The 7,635-nt window shown below is 43.1% G+C and overlaps 1 protein-coding gene across 3 annotated transcripts in view; it reads right to left on the reverse strand.

Moving 5' to 3' along the window:
• Window positions 1–7,635, reverse strand: part of LOC309702164 (NACHT, LRR and PYD domains-containing protein 12-like) — a 202,511-nt gene that overhangs the window by 18,195 nt on the left and 176,681 nt on the right. The gene's annotated exons all lie outside the window — the stretch shown is intronic.

The following is a 7,635-nucleotide window of genomic DNA, read 5'->3' on the forward strand; positions in this document are numbered from 1 at the left end:
AAATCACTGAGTGCTTCACGTCTGACCCTCTGATGCTTCTGTAGACATTTTGCATATTTAATGAATGTCTGACAGTTTTACATTCATTCTATGAACACAGTGGAAATGTTGTGTTATAGTCTCCATGTTGTTTCCAGCATCATAAATTCTTAAGTTCAGAAAATTAGATTCTTTCTTCACAGCTGAAAAACAACAACATTTATTCTCTATTGAAATCTGCATCGTCCACTCCAAAGGTCACAATCTGAAGGTAACATCTGGTTTTGTTCCCTGTGGTTAACTCTGAGCATCAGTATGGTGGGATTTATCCACTACATCCACACCACTGTGGTTCAGTGTTGTCCTGATGGAGTAACAGCAGCCAGTATGATCCAGGCTTTAGCTGCTGGGTCTCTGTGTGACCTCTCAGACTGTTTAACAGATCAGACACAAAGAGAATCAGAGCAGCTCTGTTCTTTAAAGACAAACATGAACCCACTCAGGTCACACTTTCCCCACAGATATGAGCATCACTGTCCTCAAACAGCAAATGACCAAGTCGAACATTTGGATCTTTTCTCTTTCATTCTTTTCTTTTTAATGAATCTTTGTAACAATCTGAGGATGTTTCAGGTCATATTTATCCAGGAAACACAAACATGTAAAGGAGTCATCACAGCTCTCTGACCTCGTTGCTCCAGGTTCACCACTGAACTCTGGAGGGAAATCTTTGGACCGGTCACTCCTCACAGACGGACAGCTGGACCCTGCAGACTGTGACCTCTGACCTCTGCAGACACAAACATGATTGAAGCAGCTGTGATCACACAGACTGCAGATAATGCAGCTGTTTCCTGTCAGTAACATCCTCTTAGATTAGAGTTCAGCTTTTTACAGGAAAACTGGACAAAACTGATTTTTGTTACAAACTCATTTTCATTTCCTCTCAGCTCACAAACACAGTCAGACAATCAACCAGAGTCAACACTGATTATAATGTCAGTGCAGAATTATTTCTGTTACTCAGTGAGTTCAGCTCTCTGACCTCGTTGCTCCAGGTTCACCACTGAAGGCTGGATTGTTTCCTTTGGACCGGTCACTCCTCACAGATGGACAGCTGGAGCCTGCAGACTCTGCTCTGTCCTCCTCTTCCTCCATCATCATCTTCAGTCAGTCTGAGAGGTAAACCACAAACACTCAGTGAGTTCACATTAACAGGAGGAACTGAGTTACAGTCGCTGACCTCTGACCTGTCATGTGACCATGAAACCAGGTCAATATGTCTGTAGGTTCAGTCATCCAGGTCATGTGATCTAAGGAGCTTGGAGAGAAAAGAGACGTCTTTAAGTTTCTGGAAGACGTTTCATCTGAGAAGCTTCTTCAGCTCTAAAACCAAACGGTGGAGAGTCCCAGATATTTAAACCTGAGAGGGAAAGAAAGCATGTCGCTGACCCACCACTGATGTTATTTCAAGGAGGAAACTGAGAGCCTTTGCACCAGGAGCACAAACATCAGCTCCAGCAATGATCCACTGATGTGTTTTTATTCCATGTATGAATGTTGTTATTGACAGAGATGACGTTTGTGTGTCAGTGATGCAGTGACTGTTGTTGTTACCTGTACAGGCTGGTTAGACTCTATGAAACAGATCATACAGATCTCTGCATGTTAGAAGAGACTATTAAAGGTCATGAATGAGACAAAGGCAGGGAGGCGTCCTTTACAGCTAAACAGCAGAGTGAGAGAACAGCCAGCACCTCTACATTTATCACATTATACAGCACATGTATGATACTGACAGGGATGAGAAGAATTTAGTGATTCTGATCCCATCATTGATATTACTTATTGATTCTCAGTAGCTCTGCTCTGACAGTCACCACCATCACTGAGCAGCATATCAAAGACATTTGTGCACATTAACTGCATGTTGTGGCTCAAATGTTTGTGCATGTTGGAGGCATTTCCTCTTTGTTGTGATCAGTGTTGGTCATTACTCAAAACAGTTATTATTACACATATTACACAGAACACTTTGATTAAAAGTAATGGAGTACGTTACTTCATTACTCCTCATAACATTACTTTGATGTTAAAATGAACAAATGAGCATGTAACAACATAAAGCTGAGGTACAGCCCCACACACCAACACAGATCCTGATGAGGTCACGTGATGTTTCTCTGAGTGTTTATGAACACAAATCAAAGATGAAACAGCACAAAGACACTTCAAAGTGATTCTACTGTAGAAACATGAACAGGTAGAAACCTGCAGCCTGACTGCTCATCACTTTGTTACCTGTTCAAGTTCAGCAGCAGCAGCTCACTTTATCACGGTGCTGGTCTGGGGTCAGTGTTTACTCAGCTTTAACTCACTCTGGGTTCTTGGCTAGCTTAGCGTTAGCTTAGCGTTAGCTTAGCGTTAGCTTAGCGTTAGCTTAGCTTTAGCTTAGCTTTAGCTTAGTGTTAGCAGCTGTGTGGCTAGCTTAGCGTCAGAGCTCTGCAGGTGTCTCGTGTGTAAATATTAATCACAATGACAGTAAAGGAGGTAAAGGGCTGTGACGTCATCACGTACGCTGCGTCCTCTGTGGGCTCTGAGTGAACTCAAAGTACAAACTACAAGTACACAAACACGAACGTAGCTCAGAGTGGCGGACACACTCGGCCTCGTTGGTCCAGCTGTGAGTCCGTTACCGTGAACTATGGAGCGGCAGATTTGTGCTGAACTAAGCTGCACACAGCTGATGTTAGCCAGGAAACATTACACACTGACTTTAATGGAGAGACCGGAAATACAAACACACACAGTTTGTTGTGTGAAGAAATCAAACACGAGCTGAACAAACAGTAAAGTTCCTAAAGACAAACTGTTAAAGGAGGAAACAAAGCAAACTTACAGTTTCTTCACACACCAACAACAAGCTCCACTCCACGAAGTTCAGGAAGTGAAAGAAAACTTTGAGCAGGAAGGAAACACCCAAAGAGACGTTTGAGGACAATCAGGAGCATTGGAACACTGTGCTGCGTTCAGTTGCACCTCGGAAACTCCAAACCTCTGGCAGGCTGTGATTTATTTCTGCTGGTTTTCCTGTTTGAAGCACAAACATCCGTCATCACTTTGTTGTTGTTCTTCCTGCAGCGTTTAAATATTTCAGCACTGAACTGATGTTTCTTCAAAGCTCATTTCAACCTGTTGAAGTCATGAATGAAAGTGCAGACTGAGAGTGGATCACATGATGTTTGAGGTGTGTCATGTGACATGTTCAGTATTGTCACACATGTCTAGATTGTCCCTGATATCATAACTGCTCAAACACTGATGATTATATTTGAAGAATTATTCCTGATGGCAGCAAAGTTTGAATGGAGCTCTCTGTCTGTGCTGATTTGTCGCCCTCTGGAGGTCAAAGCACAAACTGCATGATGTCACTGTAACCACCACAGAGACAGGAAGTGTTTTTATGACTGAAACACTGAAATGATGCTAACGGCTGTCGTTAGGCTCACTGACAGCAGTGCTGATGTGTTCATGTCAAACACTGGCTCAGGTCAGACTCCTTCATCCTTCTCCAGCGTGAGGCCGCCCTCAGACCCACAGGAGCTCTGACCTTTGACCTCCTGACCCTAACCATTTTAGTCTTGTTGCATCTTTAAATGCAAATCCTGTGAAATGGTCAGGGGCGGCTCTAGAGAAATTTTCTTAGGGTGGCAAAATCAAAGCCTTTTCCCCCCAAACACATATGCAGGTGGTTACATGTGGTTAAAATGATTCAAATGCAGTAAGTATGCACGTTTTTCATATAAATATAGTCTATAACTTAATTATTGTCTGTACCCACATGATTACACACTTTAGTTACATGAAACATGTGAGTTTTGATGTTATGTACTGTACAGCCTGTATATTAAATACATATGTAGCCCAATAAGTATAAACTCCAGAAAGCTACACAACATGGGGCGCTTCATTTACAAACACAAGTCTAACTTAAGTTTCACTGTTTTTGTTAGAAAACAGTCACATTGTTGCAGCTTAAATGACACAAAATGTCAGAAATCTGCACTGTCATGAACAAACATGTAAACCTCATTTTTCATGATTTGTTGGATTCACCCTCTGAGGTCTGAAATACAACCGGACATTTGTGACTCCTTTGAGTTTACGTTTGTATTTCACCCTCAGATTGTTTCATTTTATTTTTTCCTCCTCTTGCTTTGTTTGGTATCTTTTCAGCTCAACTGACTTTAGTTGTTTTTCACTGACATACTGCATTAGTATTACTATTACTATTAATGTAACTATTACTGATCTGAAATCACACAAAGAACCTAAAATCCTAGCAGTATTTTTTACTGTAAAAAAACCACAGACGTGTTGGGTAAATGTTTATAACTTGAAATGCAAATATAAATTGTACATTTTGTAAACAGATACAACTATTTATCTAAAAATGCAGCCAATACACCTGCTGTTTTTTCATTTTCTACAACCATTTAAAATAGCACTCACCTTCCTTCATTTCATACAATATACAATATAAGCTGCACGACTGGTGGGTGGGGGCTGTGCTGTCAGCCCCCCTGGGTCTGCTCCTCTGTGATCCTCAGTGGGCCAGTATGCCTCTCCTGGTAGCTCCATGGGGGATGGTGTGGTGGGTTGGTGGGTGCCATGGCGACTATGTGCGGACTTCACATTTTTGTCTGCTGTGACAGCTCCTTGATCTGGGCGGGGCCAGTGGGGTGTGGGTAGGTCCTTTGTGGGGCTTTGGACGTTGCCTGAATATTGTCAGGCAGCTGGGTGCTGTGCCTCGACCCTTTCTTCCTTTGCATTTGTGGTTTGGTGCCATAAATGCACAACATAGAAGAGCCACCTCGACGGGACAACACTCAGCGGTTCATCTGTCTCTCTTCCACAGCATGTCTTTATCCTGTCTTCCTTCTCTCACCCCAACCAATCACAGCAGATGGCCCCGCCCCTCCCTGAGCCTGGTTCTGCTGGAGGTTTCTTCCTGTTAAAAGGGAGTTTTTCCTTCCCACTGTCGCCAAAGTGCTGCTCACAGGGGGTCATATGATTGTTGGGTTTTTCTCTGTATGTATTATTGTACGAGCTACCTTACAGTATAAAGCACCTTGAGACGACTGCTGTTGTGATTTGGTGCTGTGTAAATAAAACTGAATTGAATTAAGAAACAACTCTTAGATTCCTCACATGATTCTCCTGTATTCCTACGGGACGCCAAGGTAATATAACATGGAAGTGTGTCACAGTGCCTGGTGGCCACATGTTACCCATAAACTGTCAACCTGACCGTACTGTAGCTACGTCCAAAGACTAGTTAAAGATTAAAGCGTTTTTGGGGGGTTAAATCTGACATAAATAAAGAAAGAATAACATTAAAGTCGATTCTTTTGATCACTGTAGTTCTACTTTGAGGATATGATGTGTAAAAACCCTCAGTTGTGGCTGGTGGATCTCACATTCCTGGTCTTTGTAATTCCAGTTCAATGAAGCCTCATTTTCACCTTTTTCCAGGTAAATTTTCCCAACTGTTCTAATGTCCATGCTGTGGCATTGTCCCATCATTTGTATTTCCTGTTAATGGATTTTTAATATGGTCTGGGAAATTACTATATATGAGTAACTTCCTGTTGTATTGCAGCTTAAGGCCATTGTCACTGAAATAAAGCCCGAGTTGTAATAGTTTGCATCCAGAACGAGGAAAACGAAGAAACCCAAACACTGCTCAGTGGATGAGTCCGTCCTGGAATAAATACCAGGACAAAACTAAAAAGAAGAGCTTGTTTCCTCGAAGCAACAACAGAAAGCTCTTTGTCTCTACAGATGTTTCTGGGAAACACGTTAACAATATTTAAACATTTGTTCTTAATAAACGTTTTTACTTAATGATGCTTTATGATATTTCTATCTGACCTAATGCAGCAGCGTATCCACATGAACTCTGCAGTGTTTCTACCCAGAGGCCACCGTGGTCCTTCTTTACTAATGCTGAGGGTTTTCTCCCAGCCGTGATAGCCTTTGACAGGTAAACTGAGTCATTCCAGCCCAGTGCAAAAATAACCTCCCTGTCTGCTCTTAACTTCACGCATCGATGCTAAAACGTTGCATAACTGAACCTGCAGACTGTGATCCTGTAGCTGTCGAGGAGAGGGCTTGATGCCGTCCATCTTCTGCTCAATTAACAACGCCTGCAACCTTTTGAGCCTTGGTCCTGCTACAGTCACAAATATAACATCATCACTCTTTATTTGATCCACTACACTGCTGTCATTTCTCTGTTATGGCCCCACAAGGTCACTGAATCAACCCCACAGCATCACGTACAAGTTTTCAAAGCGGTGTTCTAATCTGCTTCGAGCTTTCATCATTTTAGCCAGCCCCTCCGATCTTCTCCAGGTAAACACTACAAAGAAAGAGTTCAGTCTGAATGAAACATCTTGTGCATGTCACACGATACAGCATCCACAGCAGTATACACTGCAAACAGCAGAAGCTCTTCCTTCTTAGCCTTCGGTCCAGCAGTGATGATCTCCTCCTGCTTTTGGTTCAGATCAACTTTCTCCTGAAAATCTGAGCTGGGCTTGACAAACCCTCAGCTCAGCGTGATATAAAGGTAGCTCTTCTAGTGTATTTGCCATCTCCTGAGCTCTCATTGTTACCATCTCACATTCTTCTCCAATCCATGGTTAGGGTGCTGCTCATAGGGGTCATATGATTGTTGGGTTCTTCTCTGTATCTATGAAGCGCCTTGAGGCGACTTTTGTTGTGATTTGGCGCTATATAAATAAAATTGAATTGAATTTTCAGGGTCAAAGTTCAGAGGAAAGTTTGTTCAGCAAATGAATGACAATAAATCATACATGTTTGCTGATTCACAGGTTAACAGCCTGGAGGAACAGGGCTGTGTCGTTCCTGTGATGTGATTCAGCTTTATTTCAGCCACTCAACAAAACAACATTATATTAAATATTATATATATATATATATATATTAAATATGTGCCAACTGATTCAGTACGTTTCATGTAGAAATATGTGTGGCAACTTTTTGTTGCAGCAATGATCTCAAAACACGGGGGGGGGGGGGGGGGGGGGGGGGCTAAGATGAATGTCTGCTGTGAGGACAGGGGGTGTGCGTGTGCTCAAGTCACGTGACACGTCATTTACGCAACATTTGGTCGATTTAAAAGTTACAGTGAGATAAAATCATGTTATGGATTGCACTCAGTATATTGTGCCGACATGGTGAGATTGTGTCTGTCGAGCCGAGGAGAGCGTCGCAGTGCCAAAAGCTGTAAAATGAACTATCAGGCTGGAGTGTGCTGCCACAGCACAGAGCAGTCACAGAGTCCTGCAGGCAGAAGAGGAGTGATCGTGTTAGCCACCTTACAAAACAAAAAGACATGAAGTGAAAAGCAGGGCGCAGAGTGTGGCAGAAGAAGACAGACTGGGCCAAGTCCTGCATGTGCGAGAGCGAGCGAGACCCGGGACAACGTCATCCGCCTCGCCTGGACTAGTCCGCCGGCCGGAGGAGGGACAGTGGCTGCACTGTGCAGCCGAAGACTCACTTTGATCGCGCGCAGGAAACGAGCGACGCAACCGGTCCACCGTCCGTGCAAACTGCGCCAGGCAGCGT

Source organism: Aulonocara stuartgranti, assembly GCF_965226115.1.
Source record: "Aulonocara stuartgranti genome assembly, chromosome: 3".
In the NCBI taxonomy this organism is placed as follows: domain Eukaryota; kingdom Metazoa; phylum Chordata; class Actinopteri; order Cichliformes; family Cichlidae; genus Aulonocara; species Aulonocara stuartgranti.